The 18,896-nt window shown below is 44.4% G+C and overlaps 2 non-coding genes across 2 annotated transcripts; both read left to right on the forward strand.

Moving 5' to 3' along the window:
- The first annotated feature begins 11,071 nt into the window (after positions 1 to 11,071).
- Positions 11,072 to 11,144, forward strand: Trnak-cuu. Its single transcript has one exon. It is a non-coding gene; the product is annotated as a tRNA-Lys (tRNA).
- A 913-nt stretch (positions 11,145 to 12,057) lies between these two features.
- Positions 12,058 to 12,131, forward strand: Trnak-cuu. Its single transcript has one exon. It is a non-coding gene; the product is annotated as a tRNA-Lys (tRNA).
- The last annotated feature ends 6,765 nt before the right edge of the window (positions 12,132 to 18,896 follow it).

The raw sequence follows: 18,896 nt of genomic DNA on the forward strand, positions 1-18,896 counted from the left end.
AAAAGCAGTGAGCATTTTTGACAGGTATTGAACAGGCCTAGTGCGGGCTATACAAAAAAAAAGCTTGGATTTTTTTTAGATGAAATTTGCCCCTGCTACACACAATATGCGGGCTCTTGTCCGGAAAGTGCAGTTCTTGTTAAGGGCAACAATGTTTTCGTACTGAATAGTCATGTAAGTGACAAAATAAAAACAAGCGTGAACTTCATGAAATATGCATTTTGCTTGCTCGCAGAACCAGCCAGTACCAACGAAGTCTTTTGCACTTTCCTTTCAATTTCGAGTGCTATCGGCTGGCTAAACCTGCTCCCCCCCCCCCCCCCCTGCCCCCCCCCCCCCCCCCTCCCCCGCAATCATTCTTTGAACTTAGTTCTGCCACAAGCGTTTCCATACCAACGATCGTTTTCTTGTATTTGCTAAAAAAAAGACGCAAACAAAGGTGATTTTTCTTTTTCTTCCTGACATGTATGTATATATACAGAGGTTTTCTTCTTTTTTTTAACTTGAAAGTTTTGTTTTAAAAAGCTGTGAAAGTTACACTTATGCGGTTTGTGCAGATGAGTTATACGGCTAGGAGGACATAATATAGGGGAATAGTCGTAACGATCAGTTGGATAATTATTTAAAATTTCTTAATTAACTTTTAAATAATGAAAATAGACAAACGGTTCCAATCAGAAACATGCTCAGCGTCATCGAAAACTACTAAATCAGTAAATTTTTAGAAACATTTTGAGCGCGTGAGAGCCGTACTAGTGTACTAAAGTTACCATTCGTGGACCAGGCACAAGGCAGGGGCTAGATAAGAGGCGGAGAGACGGAAAAATCGCGCGGGCGCCTTACCGAAACCGCTGGCCTTGTACCTGCTTCACGAGTGGTAACTTTAGTGCAGTATTACGCTTCTCACGCGATGAAGGTCTTTCTGCAAATGACTGATGTAGTAGTTTTCGACAACACTCAGCAAGTTTCTAATTGGAACCATATGTCTATATTCAGAAATTTAAAAAAAAAGATAATTAGAGAATTTTAATTGATTAGCCGACTTATCGCAAAGCTTAGCCACCCGCATAATGTATAGCAAAGCTTAGCCACCCGTATAACTCACCTGAACAATAGTATAAATGTAGCTTTCACAGCTTTTTTTAAATAAATCTGTTAAGCTTTAAAAAAAAAACACTATATAAATATTTTTTTTTTTCGGGGAATAGTCTGGCATTTGGTGAATAGTTCACAGGGGCCAAGTTGTGCCGAAAAATAAAGTTTTTGCTTAGACAGTCCGCACCTGGTGCATAGTCCACACCTGGTGCTTAGTCGACACGAAAATCTTCTCATACATGACACACCTTGACAAATGTATGCTTTCTTAGCTCACAAAAACAAAACAAAAAACAAAAAAAAAACGTGTACCATACGTAAATCATCATTAACATACTCTTTCATTCACAAAATCTCTTCACGTCTCGACATAATGAACGATCTTGAAAAAACGAAATTCCCGTATAGTCCGCACTTTTCAACATGTATGTTTGGGAAGATTTTCCTGAAGACAAAGAGGCGGCACCAGCGCGGAACTACAAGAGCGACGTACGGCAGGCACGTGGTCGTCGTCTCCTCCCAGGGGTTCGAGGCCCGCCAAGGCTGACCTGTGGTTGGCGCCAAGGTCGTCCCTCGGGGGTCGCGCGACCACATCCTCTTCCCTGCCTCGAGGTAGGTGAGCTCCGTGCCGAGACGACCCAGCTGCGCATCCCTGATGCCGCTGCTGCTCTCCGTCCCCTCGAAATACGTCCCATTAGGGATGTTGGGGAAGTACCCGCGCACTCTCCAGGACTTCGAACAGTTTTTACTTTTTTCATTCTCTCTCTCTCTCTTTCACAACGATTTTCCATCTCGCCTCGGCCCTCCCCGGACATTCGGAGGTCGTCTCTCGTATGAATAACTAAACGACACGACGAACATTTAACAGCATGCTTTCGACAATACGAGAAAAGTCGAAACTCGGGGAAAAAAAAGAAAAAAGTAAGGCATCCCAGGGGTGGTGGAGGTGGGGGTGGGGGGTGGGGGTAAAGGGGGGGGGGGGGGGGGGGGGGCAGACGGCAGGCAGCCATAACTGTAGAGTAAGTAATTGCGACAAACTAATGTAATAATAACCAGATGCTTCTTAAAAAGTCAATAAATTACACTCTAAGAAATGCCTGCGCGCCTACTTACCCGCAAAACACTCAAAGAGCCAATCTCTGCGATCTACGAAATCACCTCAGCGAATGATGAGGCGGAACATCTGTTTAGACCTAAAAATGAAGTCTGCGCTGTAGCATTACGCAATGCCAAACGTCATGCTTGCATTGCGTAATGCCACAGCGCAGACTTAATTTTGAGGTCTAAACAGATGTTCCGCCTCCGCATTCGCTGAGCTGATTTCATACATCGCAGAGATTGGCTCTTTGAGTGTTTTGCGGGTAAGTAGGCGCGCAGGCATTTTTTAGAGTGTATACTTCGAGATCGTCTTGTTTATGGCGCAAACTTAGTCCTCCTAGGAAACCCAAAATTTCAATCATGCGTGGGCCTTTTTTCTTCTAAAAACGCGACCATAGTCACCATACATCGCGTTCAGGCCCTTTCGTGAGGTGTTCCGCAGGGAAAAAAAGGCCGAGTCGCGATCTTCGGTCGCGTTTTTATTTAAGCCTCTATAGTTCGATTGTCCTATCAAATCGTAACTTGGTAGAATACGCCGCGCTATTTGCATAAACTGGAAGCTCGGTTTAACCTCTTTCTGCCCTGCTTCAATGAGGAGTCAGTAACAATTTAAGAATCGCAGGGTGTGTCTTCTTGCATTGTCATTCGTTTTTCGGTGTTTAAGTCGACATATGGCGTAGTCTTGTGGGCTGCAGCGTGATAAGGAGATGTTCCGGACAATTCGTGTGCCTGAAAAGTTTGCGCAACTATGTTTTAGAGCATAAAAGGGCGCTGAAAAGTTATGCACCAAAAATAGAAAATTGCAAAAACATGTAGACGAATGTAACAACTGTGAAACCTAGTGGAGGAGCGCTGAGGTCTTGCACAGAGAGAAAGAAAATGCTAATAGAGTGCAACGAGAAACGATGCGTATTATAGACCAGCGCTTGAAATCCTAAACTCCAACGATGAAAATGGGAAATAATAATCTCAAACGCAGGCTGTTGTGAAGAGAGGGCCTGCGCATTAAACAATTTTTTTTTTTTTTTTACAGCACTCTTGGCATCGGTGCTCTTGGAGCTTCGTGACGATGCATTTCGGACGTTCTTGCACTACAATACGTGCAAAGTGTTTTACTTTTTTTTTTTTAATGGAGTTTTGCAAAAAGCGTAGCATCATTGCTGTGCCATGGCGTCAGCATAAACAAACATGGCGGCGCCCATGAAACAGAGCAGACACTGGTATATGAGCTCCGGAAATTGTATCAGCCAACCCTCTTTGTCTCTTGATGTGAGAATGAAAAGCTCTCTAAATTCAAAACTTATCTGCACCTTTTTTTTTTTTTTTTTTTTTTTTTGGTTATTTCCGAGGTGCGAAGTTTGACCACGCAAAGTGTGGGGAGAGGTTTGTGGTTTGGGTTTATTGTTTTGTTCGTGTCCTGTTCTTTTGTGTTTCGGTTTTCGTGGTTGCTGGAGGTTAGGGTACAGTGCAGGTGTTGGCGGCAGGCTTGCGCCCGTTACTTGAAAAATGTAATGGATTACAATTACAAATTACCGAGCCTCAAATGTAATGGATTACCGTTACAAATTACTTTCGCTGAAAAGTAACGGACTACTTTACTCGTTCCGTTACAAATAAGTTTCACTTTTCCCCGTACACTTTCAAAAATGTTGTGCAATACTACTTTCCATTTCTCACTAGCCCTCATAATGGTAGTCCTTGTGAAAATAAAATATTGTATTTAAGAGAAAGAATGTAGGTGCACTCCGTTCACCTGTAAGCTGACTAGGCTGCGAAAGCTGCAACCACACCCGTCATCCCGCCAGCTTAATTACGGCGACCGGAAATGATCCCTGGAATTGTGCAGACAAAGCTAAGGGTGCGCATGCTCAGCAGCAGCGTCTACCTCCGCTAGGGGATCAAGAAGATAATGCCTACTCGCGTTCTCTTCTTGAGCTTTGTTTTTCGCATATTTCTATATGCCTTGCACGTTTTTTCTAGTGGTTCTAGTGACTGGTCATACACAATATCGTGCATGTTTCCTTTTCGGTTATTGGCCTCTTCACGATGTTTTCTATTTTGTTGAACTTGCTATCTTTATGCTGCTAAATTGCCTGCTCATATCGCTCCAGTTTCTGTATTATGTAAATGTTTTTTTTTTTAAAGTAACGAGTAATTAAAATTATCTGTTACCAATATTTGTAACGAAATTACATCACAAATTACTTCCTCAAAAAGTAACGTGGTAATTGCAAATTACTTTAAAAAGTAACGGATTCCAAGTAATCCGTTACATGCAACGGATTACTTCCCAAGCCTGGTTGGCGGTTACGCCTTACAAGTAACCGCGTTACCCGTAACGCGTTACTTTTTCCAGTAACGAAGTAACGTGCTCGTTACCATTTCAAAACAGTGACGGCTAACTTACTAATGTTACTTATTTCGAGCAACGGGAAACGTAGTTACGTTACTCATAACTTATTCTTCCCCAAGACCTAGACAAAAGTGCACTTAAATGTGTTTTGTTTTTTTTCGTGTTTTTATACTTTGTTTTGCCCTTAACCCAGACGCAGCCGATACTACGAGCTGATGGGACCAATCAGACAACAGTGTTCGTTATGTTTCTGTACGTGTTCTATCACCGCTCAACCAATCATAAGCAAAATAAAAGGTCCAGTGACTTGCGCTTTTGAGGCTGCTTGAAAGGTCCCATGTAGCTCATAACGTCAGCTGCGCCTGGACTTTCGATGATAGGAAGTATAGGCGCCAAAGTTACTGCACTCATTCCACATGCCTTCAAAATTTAGCCTGTATTTTCCCCACGGAAGAAGTCACAGGTTAGCAAAAACCCAAACGCCAACGCCCTTTGTCCCGGTGCCAAAAAGCGCTGTCGCAAAAAAAAAAAGAAAAGAAAAGAAAACGCTGTTACCATTAATTTATGAATAAAAGATAACGCAAAAGTAACGTGCGTTACTTTGTATCGGTAAGAGTAACGGTGCCGCGTTCCTATTATTTTTTGAGGTTACGTAGGTCGGTAACACGTTCCTTTATTTTGCAAATAATGAGTAACGTATTTCGTTACTTTTTTTTCGGTAGTAACGCCTACAACATTGGTACAGTGTAGTTTGGGCGAGGAGGTGTTAGCAATTCGTCAAGGAGATTTTCGTTGTATAAACTTCAAAGCTGCGTTTAAGACTTCGTGGTTCTGTCCGTTTTTTTGTGTGTTTTTTTTTTATTCATATTTATTCGTTTCGGGTTTACTGGGGATGTCAATCACCAGGTCGCCAGCGTTTGTTCCCTATCATTCCCTAGTGTTAAGGTTTGGCTGTTCCCGTCATCCCAGCGCCCTGGCACGAGCCACTACCCGAATGCATGTCACGAGTCCAAATTGAATGTTCACACAGTGATCGTGTCCACTCTATATGAGCCGCCTTTAAATGCCATCCCCGCGGGGATTGCGAAGCAATTGTTCACGAAATCCTGGGGATCGCTTTGTTGTCAATGCCAACAAAGCGATCTCCACAACTTGGTCATCGGCGTTTGAGCGAAGGAGAGACTGAAAGAAATCGTCCGCTTTTGTCCTTGAAATTACGCGGCGACAAAGAAGCTTGTTGGTCACTAGCGTTGCGTCCGAGTATACTTGGTTCCCACTAGTGTCAGTAAGCTTGTGTAAAGTGAGAAACATTCCGACCCAATATTGTTGCACAAAACCCTTTAAGTATCATGTCATCAAGTTGTCAAGCTTGCTAATCAATAAGGTTGCGCTTACAAGACTTAGGGAAATTAAAGACGATATCACTTTGGCCAGTTCGGAAGAGGAGACCAACCGTGGCCACACTTTCGATCGCGCGGAAAAAGCGCGTGCGACGTTGAGTGGGCGGCGTGCTCAAGCATCATGCATCAATTCATAACTTGTCAATTACACAGTTGAATTCTATAATAAAAGAACGCGCAAACCTTCGTTGAAGCGCTCCGCCAGAAAGTCAAAGTAGTCATTCTATTCTCGATATGCAAGAGGAGATCAGCCGTTTCCGGGAATTCAAGAAAAACGAATGGGGCAAGGAAAGTTCCCTAAGGGGGAATTCGATCTCATACACGCGTGGAGGAAGGAGGAAGGCAGCTTCACCGTCGTCTTAAAAAAGGTCTGTGAAACACCAGGGTAAGCGAACATATGTGCTAAGACTATGGCATAAAATGATAACACGTACTGCTTCATGTCATGAATGGTTGCTAACCATCAGTGAGTGCGTGCCGGCAGACTGAACAATGCAATTGTGGACAGAGTAGCTCATATATAGACACTGCTAAAAGCCCCGAACTAATTGACAGTTACATCGAATTTGTTTATTAATATGCTTTCTTCGAATGATGTGCCGTGTATCTCTTCGTGTGTTTTGGACCGTTTCTGTGTCCTCACTTTTGTGTATTACGGAAGTAAAAGAACCATGCCGTCAACAGATGAGTATCTGTGCGATGTGCGGTGAACAAACCCTAGCGCTAAGTTTCAGAAAGAACTGTACATAACGTATCAATCATGTGGTGAATTTTTATGTCTTAGTAAAATGACACATAATAGCTTCTCATGCTGGTTTACACTGAGGGTTTTATAAATCAAAGGAATACGACGTCTGTGCCTCTTCGATATTGAAAGTCTGCTAGGCCTGCTGATTTGTTTAATTATGTTCCTCGTCGCTTCCCGCTCTTACCAAAATAAAAATTATTCAATCCCAAAAGATTGCGTTTTTGTTTGATTTAAAAACTCAGACAAAAATGCAACAAAACTTGTTACACAATTTAAAGAAGCACACACGTCGGTATGTCTTACTTTGGTCTCGCAAAACGAACACGTTTTTTTTTACGTTATTGAGGCTTAAATATAGAACATGCGAACAAAACTATACACTTTCTCGACTTGTTTTTCAAGTAGACGACTATCATATATAAATTCTAGCAAAAACAATAAAAAAAAAACATTAAAAGAAAAAAATTTTTTTCCAGAAATATGATTTCAAAGTTGATATTTTTGGTTTTTTTATATTATTAACGTCAATGCACTGCAAATCGGATTTCGCACAGCTAAGTGATTTTATAATATATATAAAGAGCGTGTTTTGGGCTCTCCATCGACATAAAAAAAAATGTGGATGTAACCCAAGTGGATCACAAGTATCTAATTGTCAAAGTTCATAAACAATTAACCGAAGGGGCGTTTTTTGACATATTAAGGAAAATAGGAAAAACGCCCAAAATTATTTAATGGCATTAGACCTTTTTAACTATACTCACAGAGGGGTTAAGAAATGTTATTATAATGCAGACTGAAAATCCACGGCGGGAGACTGAGTGAAACATACGACCCACGACAGATGCGAAAAGCACTGCTTTCCGCCGCGGCCTCCTTAGAACAAAACATCCGACGAACTTGCGGTTCGTGGCAACTGTGCTTTTAGAGACGACGATATAACTTTTTTTTTTTTTTTCAGCGATATTTAAATTTTTTTTTTTGCCTGCACGATATGAGATGAAATCAAACACACACACAGACACACACACACACACAAATGTGCAGTGTGTATCAGTGTGTCGAACCGAAAAAAATACGGGTTCGGTTACGGTTCAGGTTCAGGTAAATTTATTTTGTTCCGGTTCAGTTCCGGTTCGATTAATTCGATCCGCGAACCGGTTCGCGAACCGGTTCGGGGCGCTGAACCGGTTCGCGAACCGGTTCGGAAATTATAAATGACAAATTGCAACATCAAAATAAATTACAAATAAAACATCTGAAATCAGCACATACGAAACGGGATACATCGTAGTGTAAGGCTCAGGGATTTCTACCAGGAATGGTTTCTTTATGTGCACTCAAAGGTTACTTCACCGACGTTTACGCATTCCGACTTCATCTAATTGGATCGGACGCAGTAGCTGTAAAATCCGCGACCTCCTTACAAACCCACTTACAAGTAGAACTCGCTAGCTATCCCGCCACCTCGGCGTGTAAGCAATTGAAGGAACAGTGGGGAGAAAATACAGCTTTCTTTATTTGAACTAGCCTTCGGTAACTGAAATTAGACCCTTAAGGAAATTTTCATTAAACAAGATACGGAAAATGAAAAACATTTCACCGAACGCAACGCCAGAAGGACGTAATAGGATAAATATTAAAATAGAAGAGTTCGCTGTCTCACAAATATGTTAGCTTCTAAGTGCCTATACGAAACCGGATGCATTATTATCAAACTCTACAGCCTTTTCTTTTCTCATTCCGATGGAAGCAAGCTTCAAGAACTCGCGCGTTCTAGAAACGTGTTATGAAATGAACACACAGCAGCATTTAGGATTTACGAGATTGTAGAAAAATGAAATCCCCTGACGCGATTTTTTTTTTTTTTTCTTTGCACAGCTTTTCAATTCTCTTTCTTCCGTGCAAGCCGCGACCAGCGCAATACTGGTTCCTATGTCAAGATTCTTGGATGCAGCGTTTGTCAAGATTCAAGGATGCAGCGTTTATATTCCTAAGACTGAGTGGAGAAGAAAAATATGCAAGCGAGGTGTGTGTCAGTTGACGGCACTTAAAAAATAAATGGCATTCATAGCACATTCATTGTCAACAGCGCGTGGCCGAACCGTTTTGACATGAGCCGGTAACCGTTATTTTTTTCCGGTTCAGTTCCGGTTCGGGTTCATCGCGATAACAATATAACGGTTCGGGTTCGGGTTCAGTTCCGGGAAAAATACCGGTTCGGTTCCGGTTTTCGGTTCGGTTCGGTTCCGGTTCGACACCCTGATATATATATATATATATATATATATATACAGAGTGGTTTTTATTCTTGCAGATTTGTTTTTAAAAAAGTCACGAAAGCTACACTTATCCGTTTGTGCGAGCGAGTTATACGCCCAGGGGGACATTATGTGGGTGGCGAATCTTTGCGATAAGTCGGCTAATTAATCAAAATTCACTAATTAACTTTTTAATTCGTGAAAATAGACATACGGTTTTAATTAGAAACTTTCTGAGCGTCTCCCAAAACCCCTAAGTCAGTCATTTTCAGAAAGACTTTCAGCGCGTGAGAAGCGTAGTAGTGCACTAAAGTTACCACTCGCGGAGCAGGTACAAGGCTAGCGGTTGCGGTAAGGCGCCCGCGCGATTTTTCCGCCTCTTATCTAGCCCCAGCCTTGTGCCTGCTTCACGAGTGGTAACTTTAGCGCAATACTGCGCTTCTCACGCGCTCAAAGTCTTTCTAAAAATGACTGATTTAGGGGTTTAGGACGACGCTCAGCAAGTTTCTAATAGGAACTATATGTCTATTTTCACAAATTAAAAAGTTAATTAGAAAATTTTAATTAATTAGCCGACTTATCGCAAACATTATCCACCCATATAACGCCCCCCTGACCGTATAACTCACCTCCACAAGCCGCATAAGTGTAACTTTCGCAGTGATTTTTTTAAAACGAATCTGCAAGAATAAAAAAAAGAACACCCGGTATATATATATATATATATCAGGGTGTCGAACCGGAACCGAACAAAAAACCGGAACCGAACCGGTATTTTTTCCGGAACTGAACCCGAACCCGAACCGTTATATTGTTATCGCGATGAACCCGAACTGGAACTGAACCGGAAAAAAAATAACGGTTACCGGCTCATGTCAAAACGGTTCGGCCACGCGCTGTTGACAATGAATGTGCTATCAATGCTATTTGTTTTTTAAGTGCCGTCAACTGACACACACCTCGCTTACATATTTTTCTTCTCCACTCAGTCTTAGGAATATAAACGCTGCATCCATGAATCTTGACATAGGAACCAGTATTGCGCGGGTCGCGGCTTGCACGGAAGAAAGAAAATTGGAAGGCTGTACAAAAAAAAAAAAAAATCGCGTCACGTGATTTCATTTTTCTACAATCTCGTAAATTCTAAATGCTGCTGTGTGCTCATTTCATAACACGTTTAAGAAACGCGCGAGTTCTTGAAGCTTGCTTCAATCGGAATGAGAAAAGAAAAGGCTGTGGAGTTTGATAATAATGCATCCGGTTTCGTATAGGCACTTAGAAGCTAACATATTTGTGAGACAGCGAACTCTTCTATTTTAATATTTATCCTATTACGTCCTTCTGGCGTTGCGTTCGGTGAAGTGTTTTTCATATTCCGTATCTTGTTTAATGAAACTTTCTTTAAGGGTCTAATTTGAGTTACCGAAGGCTAGTTCAAATAAAGAAAGCTGTATTTTCTCCCCACTGTTCCTTCAATTGCTTACACGCCGAGGTGGCGGGATAGTTAGCGAGTTCTACTTGTCAGTGGGTTTGTAAGGAGGTCGCGGATTTTACAGCTACTGCGTCGGACTCAATTAGATGAAGTCCGAATGCGTAAACGTCGGTGAGGTAACCTTTGAGTGCACATAAAGAAACCATTCCTGGTAGAAATCCCTGAGCCTTACACTACGATGTACCACTTTTCGTATGTGCTGATTTCAGATGTCTTATTTGTAATTTATTTTGATGTTGCAATTTGTCATTTATAATTTCCGAACCGGTTCGCGAACCGGTTCGTGGATCGAAATAATCGAACCGGAACTGAACCGGAACAAAATAAATTTACCTGAACCTGAACCGTAACCGAACCCGTATTTTTTTTGGTTCGACACACTGATATATATATATATATATATATATATATATTTCCTTATTCTTGCTCCTGGTTAATTGCATCGCTAAGGCAATAAACTTTCTGCAGTTTGAACAATACTTTAGGTATTCAATAAGACTGAACTAGACTTCACGTGTCAGATGCGTGAGGTGGTAACATGGCGTTTCTTGCAAAGGCCATCTTTGAGAAGCAACTTTCGTCGCCCACTTCTTCCAAAGGCCATCTTGTGAAGCAACCTCCGTCGCCCGGCTAGCTCAGTCGGTAGAGCACGAGACTCTTAATCTCGGGGTCGTGGGTTCGAGCCCCACGTTGGGCGTTCTGTTTTTTTTTTTTTTGTTGTTTTTTTTTTTTTTTGTCGACGATTCCAAGCAAAACCGGCCACAGCCCCCGTAGCTCCGCTAGCGCGGGACAGAGTGGAAGAGAGTCAACCCTTTCAAGTCGTGGGAATCGACTTCGCGGGGCCACTGTTGGTGAACTCAGCAGGGCAGAAGTTACACTTACGCTGTTTACGCAGGTGAGTTACACGGTCAGGGGGACATATCATAGGGGTCTAATCGTGACGATCAGTCCGCTAATTAATTAAAATTTGTTAATGGACTTTTTAATTTATAAAAATAGACACGTGGTTTCAGTTAGAAACTTGCTCAGCGTCATCGAAAACCACTAAATCAATAATTTTCGGAAAGACTGAGCGAGTGAGGAGTGTGGTTGTCTACTAAAGGTTACCACTCGTGGAGCAGGCACAAGGCTGGGGCTACGTAAGATACGGGCAGACGGAAAAATCGCGCGGGCGCCTTATACCTAAACCGCTAGACTTGTACCTGTTCCACGAGTGGTAACTTTAGTGCACTACTACGCTTCCCACGCGCTCAAAGTATATATATATATATATATATATATATATATATAAACTTCACTAAAAGCTTCGAAGTACGTTTACTCTCGTATACACTTTTCGTCGTCGGGTAATTGCATCGCTAAGTCATTAAACTTTCTATATTTTGAACAATACTTTAGCTATTCTATAGCACTTCAGGTGTCAGAGGCGTGACATGGTAATAAGGCGTTTTCTTGCAAATGCTAGCTTGTAAAGCAACCTTCGTCGCCCGGCTCTTGCAAAGGATATCTTGTGAAGCAACCTTCGTTGCCCGGCTCTTGCAAAGGCCATGTTGTGAAGCAATCTTCGTTGCCCAGCTAGATCAATTGAAGAAAGCTACAAATCAAATAACGGCCCGGCTAGCTCAGTCGGTAGAGCACGAGACTCTTAATCTCGGGGTCGTGGGTTCGAGCCCCACGTTGGTCGGTCGTTTTGGCTGTTTTTTTGTTGTTTTTTTCGCCAAGAGAATTGCGATGGCACTTCCAACATCGTTGAATGTTTAGATGATGTTAGAAGTGGTAATCGTGATGTTTAAACTAGGCCACATCACAGTTTTCTTGGTGCACTTCTAACATCGTCTAAAGCGCGAGACACATGCGCGGAAAAAAACATCCGATCCGACGTCCGATCGGCAGTACGACTGCCTGATCCGAAAAATTTGGTCGCTTGGACGTCGGATCGGCGATCCGGCGTGCGTCCAACGTGCCAGATACTTTCGCACGGCGGACGGACTGTCGGAAGCGTCCAGCCAATAACAGCACAGCTAGCGCGAACGTCATGATGACGTACTGGGTCTGGCGGGACGAATAAAAAAAACAGGACGGGCGACGGAAAGCCGGACGCGTGGTTCCCGCTGACCCATTCGGAAAAGATGGCCCCGGCAAAGAATGCACGCGCTAGCGAGAACGAGCTCCTAACTTCGCTCGTGCGAGCTATACCGTCAATCTGGGACCAGGGATCTATGAATGCGGACCTCCGCTGGACTGCTTGGATCTCCAGGGCGGAGCCGAACGGATCGTCGTGTCGCATGCAAGGTCGGAAGTGTGTGTCTCAAACTGTCGCGTGCTCATTCGGTAGGTCGAAGTCGGGCGCTCTAAGTATATTCGGCATGTTCTTTCATGGCGCTCTCGGATTTTCGGATCGCGCTGTCCTCTGACTCGTAGCGCTGTGAGGCGCTCTGACTTCGAAGTGGGAGTGGTGGGAGCGCGTGCCAGAGGACCGGTCGCGTGACTCCAGCCACCTCCGCTGTTGGGTTGAAACTTCAAAGAGAAAGATGCCGATACGGCCGAGAGGCGCCACCGCCTTCGGATACCGCACAGATCCTGCTGTGCTGTGCAGTTAGTTCAGAGGCGCTCGACGCTTGACGGGGGACCGGACCGCAGCGAAAGCCAGCGTCCGCATTAAAGGCTGCCATTTTTTCGTGCGGGCAAGCGGTCATGCGGCGGGGCCGCTGGATGGACGAATGACATTGGCTAAACCCTTCGTATCGGGCGCTAGCTTGCACCATGGCAGTGGTGCGGTCGCGGAAGTTGCCCTCGGTATCCGGTTCCGTGTTAGCGCTCGGGGGCTCGGGCCGCTCGGAAAAGTGGCCGAGCATTCGGTTGGCGCGTTGTTCCTCTATCTCGGATTTGGAGGCGCTCCCGTATCTCCCAGATCCGATTTAGAGGATTGGAGCGCTGAAAAACGACCAGATGAATATACCATTAGAGTACAGTGATCTTTACAAAGGGACCAGTAGCAACACCTCCACTGAATCATTATACACCAACTCATGTTTAAGAACAAACCGGAGTGCCCCTATGGACGCCACCGATGCCGCGCATGAGCGATGGGGATGTGGGCAAGAAGCTCGCCGTCGCCCATAAACAAACCATTGGAATGGGATGTTGTTGGCAGGGCTTAAAGTCTGGGGGTCTCAGGGGGTCTCGGACCCCCCCCCCCCCCCCCCCCCCCCCTGATTTGAACGGATGGTCCGAGACCCTCCTCCACAGCCCTAGCATTAGTGAAGTCAAAATCATATCTCGCAATAAAATAGCTTGCTTTCAGGAATGTGACATTTGGGGATTAGCAGTTTGAGGGATGCCGATACAGCGTGGGCAGAATCAGCAGTGGGGTTTATTTTTTGTGCATATAATACATCTCGTCAAACCCCCCCCCCCCCCCCCCCCCCCCCCGGCATCTATTTTCTTGTAGGGACCCCCCTCGACTTACGGGAGACTTTAAGCACTGGTTGTTGGCGTCTGTGCGAGTCCCCGTGCTCTTTTTCGCGTTGGAATTGTTGATTCTACGTCTTCCTGGCAATGTCCGACTACTTGAGTGGCCTCAGCAAAATTAACGAGGCTCGTTACAGCGCAAAACTTGGCGTGAATAACGTGACACGCGGTGATTGATTCCGCGTGAACGCCACAGAATGGACGCTAAAGCCTGATTCGCATGGTGAGGTTCTTCTCGCTATTTTCAGTCATGACGTAGCTCGGGCTGCAAAAGCGTGAACCGTAGGTGAGATGTCGACGTCAATACTGAAAATCGCTAGCAGAATTGGACCGAGTGATTCAGGCATAGCAAGTCCGTGATGGCCACTGGTAACAATGATCAACATCTCCTTGTATCTACTGTTTACTCCTAGCCTACTTACCCGAACCAACCTTCAAACTTAAACGTCTTTTGATGTCTGCACTTACTTCTTATCGCAATCACCGGGTCAGCGTTTGGTCTACGGGCCGCTGTCGTTTGAACGAGCAGATGACGATCAGAAACGTTTGAGAGCGGACTACAGCTCGAACGATCAGACGCCCGTTTGAACTTGATGACACACTAAACGTAGTCCGCAGGTGATCCGTGAAACTTGACGGTTTTCCCGCTTTCATGTTGGAACAAAACACATAAATCCGACGACCACAAGTATCCTTGAATTTAATCCAAAAGGCTTACCGCCCAAGCAATCGTGGTCCGACGGCGTCTGTTCTGCCTTTTTCACAGCCCCTACGAACCGAGCAGGCAGAAAACGAATGAAAAGTTTAAAACTGACCTTCAAACCTTTCGCGACTCTTTTGGTACAGCCCCAGTCACGGCGTTCTGACCATAAGGCAGGTTTCTGTCTGGTTTCTTCCAAAAAGACTCAGGAATGCACTTCCGCCCACAGTCTCAGACCGGAAGTGCGCCCGACGCGCCACCACCGCGCCATGACGTAACAGAGCTGAGTTCGTGTATATAATTTCTTCCTAGCCACAGAACTAAGATACTCCAGAGGAAAAAAAAAAAGTGCTTTTAACATTCGAAAAGAGAGCACCACTTCACGCAAGTAACCCAAAACACTCGTACAAATACTGTCACTTGACGAGACTACAAACTCGGACAACACATTTTGCGGTTTCACCTGAATTAGAGTACGCAAAAATTAATTTTAATTTTTAATTAACATCAATCTCGACACAATTTGCCGAATAAAAAGGCGACGTAAGCCCATCCTATCACTTTGAACCGAGCGAAACGAATTCGTGCGTGATGAGCGCTCCCAGGTCGAACTTTATATAAATACAGCAAATACTCTGTGTGGAGTTCTGCACGTTGATGCGGGACACAGTGAATAGAACACTCGCCATTACTAAAGAAACTGAAACATATTGGACTCAGATGTCCATTCTAAAAACTGAGATTACTTTTGCAATCGAACACAAAGAGTTAAGATTAGTACCAGTCTCAGCGACGCAGTCGTGTGGACTGCGGTGTCCCACAGGAGTCGATATTGAAACTATTGTTTTAATGCGTTAACATTACTGCTTCGGTACCACTGATATCTATGACGATTTGCTGGATCGTGGACCGCCCCTCCTCAAAAGCGGCAACCGGCCGGCCATCTTCCGTCACCCGCTTGCGAAGGGGGACGTCGCCAGTAATCTTCGGTTGCTAAGGGTTACGTCACGGCGTCACTTTCTATAACCAGCCAGTCCAGTGCGGCATCCGTTGCTATGTGTCCTGTCGCATAGCCTTACGAAATAAACTAAATATTCATGTATGCACAACGAAATGACTCTTTCGATTTCCGCGCATCGCGTGCACGTCTTCTATGCACGCGCTAAGTTACCTCATCTGGTTGCACCAGGGAAAAGAGGGGTTTTGAGAATGTTCACCCCGCGGAAAAGTGCCGAGAGACTGCATTCACCACGCTTTGTTATTTATTACCACTGCGCGAAATGCTAACGCATATATTCGAGAATCAGCGTAACGGCGGCAAAAAATTCGACCCATTTTTTTTTTTTTTTTTTTTTTTTTATTTACGGGAACGATTTTGGCCTACTACCCTCGAATCAAGAATCTGTCAATATGCCGACGGCACAGCACAGGTACTGCCGCATCAAAGCTATGTGAAACAGTAGCTGTAATATTTCAAAAAGACAGTGAAAAATTAACCTCTTAAGTGCCCCCCACCCCCTTTTTTTTTCTTCAAAAAGTAACCTAAAAGTGCGCCATATTTGTTTTTTTTTTTATTTATAAGTTTTCTTCCTCCAGTAATACAGATAAAGTTCCAAAAGTTTATTATGCAAAAATCAGCGGCGGCGAAAAAACAAATGCCCCAACTAAAACGAGTGCTGCCGTCTATGATCAGCTCTGCAAACTACTCGGGCGAGCCTAGCTCGTCCGTGGAATTGAGGGCTACGGAAAAAACCACAGGACGTGCTGAGCTCGTCCATGGCATTTTTAGCCAAAAAGTGGCCGACGACCTCAACTCGTCCAAGGCACTTAAAGAGTTAATAAACCGTTTTTCTGAAAATAATATATTTGTCAATAACACGAAGACAAATTTCGTGTGTTTGAGAAGCCCTAAAAATCGAATCAACCTTCTTAAGCCACTTATCGTGCATTCACCTCACTGCGCTCAACGCCACTGTCAAGGGTTACGGTATATGCCACTGAAACTAAATATCTTGGTCTCAGTTTCGACGAAACTTTGTCGTGGAATCTGCATATGGACCACCTGCGTGTTGTCTCGGCCCACCTATATAAACTAAGAAGTGAAGGGGACATCCAAATACGACGTACGGTTTATGTGGCCCTGTCTGAGTCATTATTCCGCTATGGAATTTCCGTCTACGATTCTTGCTCTAGCTACAAAAGCAAAGCATATGAAAAAAAAAAATTGCGAGGAATATTACTTATGGGTCCAGCCTAGAATATTTTGACTTTAGAAATAAATGATCCAACTTAATATTTTGTCCTTCGAGAAACTACGCAAATTTGTCATTTTAACTAAGTATTACTTCAAAGGGTTCATGGCTGATAGACAGAAACCGCTGAGACACACATATACATTCCTGGTACCAAGAATTTTTACTAATTATGGTCGAAGGCTGATGAGATTCCGTGTCGCGTGCCGTTTCAATGAACTACCGTCAAGTTTGGTTGATCTATAGGTTCTCTGTCGAGGGTAAAGAGGGAACGAAGGAAGTGGTGTGCTGAGATGAACTAACATAAAGGTATGTTGTGAGGCAACTTTGGCGTTTTCGCTACATGTGCTCTGTGGTTTGGGCTGAGTGTGTCTCAGGGACGTCTATATCATTACATAGTGCGTCATGTTTATTCAATGTACGAATGGCTTTCTTTTTTTTTTTTCGATTGTGCAGGATTGTGTATTTATATGATATGTGTATGGCGTTATGTCCTTTGTGTACTACATGGGTTGCTTTCAGTTATATACACTTCCTTTTTTCTTTCCTTTATGGCGTGTGGCTTTGACGTTGTGCACACTCAGTAGATTGCGTATGAACTGGTCTTTTCTTTCGTTCTCTTTGTATTGCTATAACTTTGAACTTTGTTTCGGTCTACTTGTAATAATATACGCAAATGCCGAATCAGCGCCAGATATAGCGCGCAAGCACGCCAGTGCTTGTGCGGACTGGGGTACATTGTGCTTTTAAAATGTTTATTTTTTTTTTTCACATGAATAACACTTTATTTACAACTCCGCAGAAAGGCCGCCCATACCACGCATGGAAGCCTGATGCGCAACGTTTTCCCCATATTGTCACTATTGCTGACAATGTGATGATTTTTATTTTTTTAACTTCACCATATTGTCACCCTAGTGACAATGTGGTGAAATTTTACAGATCAGTCGGATAACAATTTTTAGTTCGGGGACAGCACTACTCTTTTCTTACTCGTGTATAGATAGACAATTCTTCCTTTGTCTGACCCGGGGATCTCACGACCCCAGATGCTGCACATGAGTGCACCTGCCAGTTTGGGTACATAATGCATATTTAAAGAAAAGCGAAATAAATCTCGTTAATAAATAACCAAATTTTAAAAAGCACACACATAAATAAAAGTGGTGACGTTTGTGTTTTTGCGTGTGTACATCGCTTTGTTCTTACGTTGTGGACGTCCCCAACTGCGCGGGCATAAGCGGAGGTCACAGCAAGCCGGCTCACGGCCTCGTTCGAAATATGACACACCCGACTCGGCTGCTGCGATTTGCAACGCTACATGCTCTCTCCCTGCTTCACGCAGAAGTACGCTCAAGTGAACGACTCAGCGGGCACGATCAAGCGACTTCTTTTTTTTTGGAAAAAGGGGGGGTGGGGAGGGGGGGGTATAATTTGATCGGGAGATTTCTCTTCTTGTTTCACACTCGGAGCACCGCTAGCCTGACGGCGGCCGGTCTTTAATCTATCATCGAGACACTCACCACCCAGGCAACGTCGACTTACGCCTGCGCGTTTCCAACTGCGGTTCAGACATGTTTTTTTGTTGCTCAATCATAGCTGACGTCCGTGTTTCTTTTTTTATTATTATGTTTCTTTGTCTCCGCTATACGCTATGTGACTAACAAGAGGACGGGGGGGGGGGGGGGGGGGGGGGGGGGGGGCGTACTGCTCATCAGAGCTCTGCGCGGTATGTCGCGGAGGACCGCGTCGCCACGGCTTGACGAGATTACATCTCCTTGGGAGCAGGTCGCTGCCTCCCTAACGTGCAATTACATGGCAAGCGTGCGCCTTCGACCGGCGGCCTGAAAACTCCGGGTGCGAACTGGCGCTGTCCCCCATCGACGCGTGCGTGCGCGCGCGCGCGCCGAGCAAAAAGCGAATGGAGAGGCACGCGCGCGCGGATTAGGCTACGAACTTTGCGCCCCCAAGCAACCAGGCCTGCACGGGGGGCGCACGAACGACGCGCTCATGACGTCAGCTTGTT

Source organism: Ixodes scapularis, unplaced genomic scaffold (assembly GCF_016920785.2).
Source record: "Ixodes scapularis isolate PalLabHiFi unplaced genomic scaffold, ASM1692078v2 PGA_scaffold9__187_contigs__length_104089568, whole genome shotgun sequence".
NCBI classification, from domain to species: Eukaryota; Metazoa; Arthropoda; class Arachnida; order Ixodida; family Ixodidae; genus Ixodes; species Ixodes scapularis.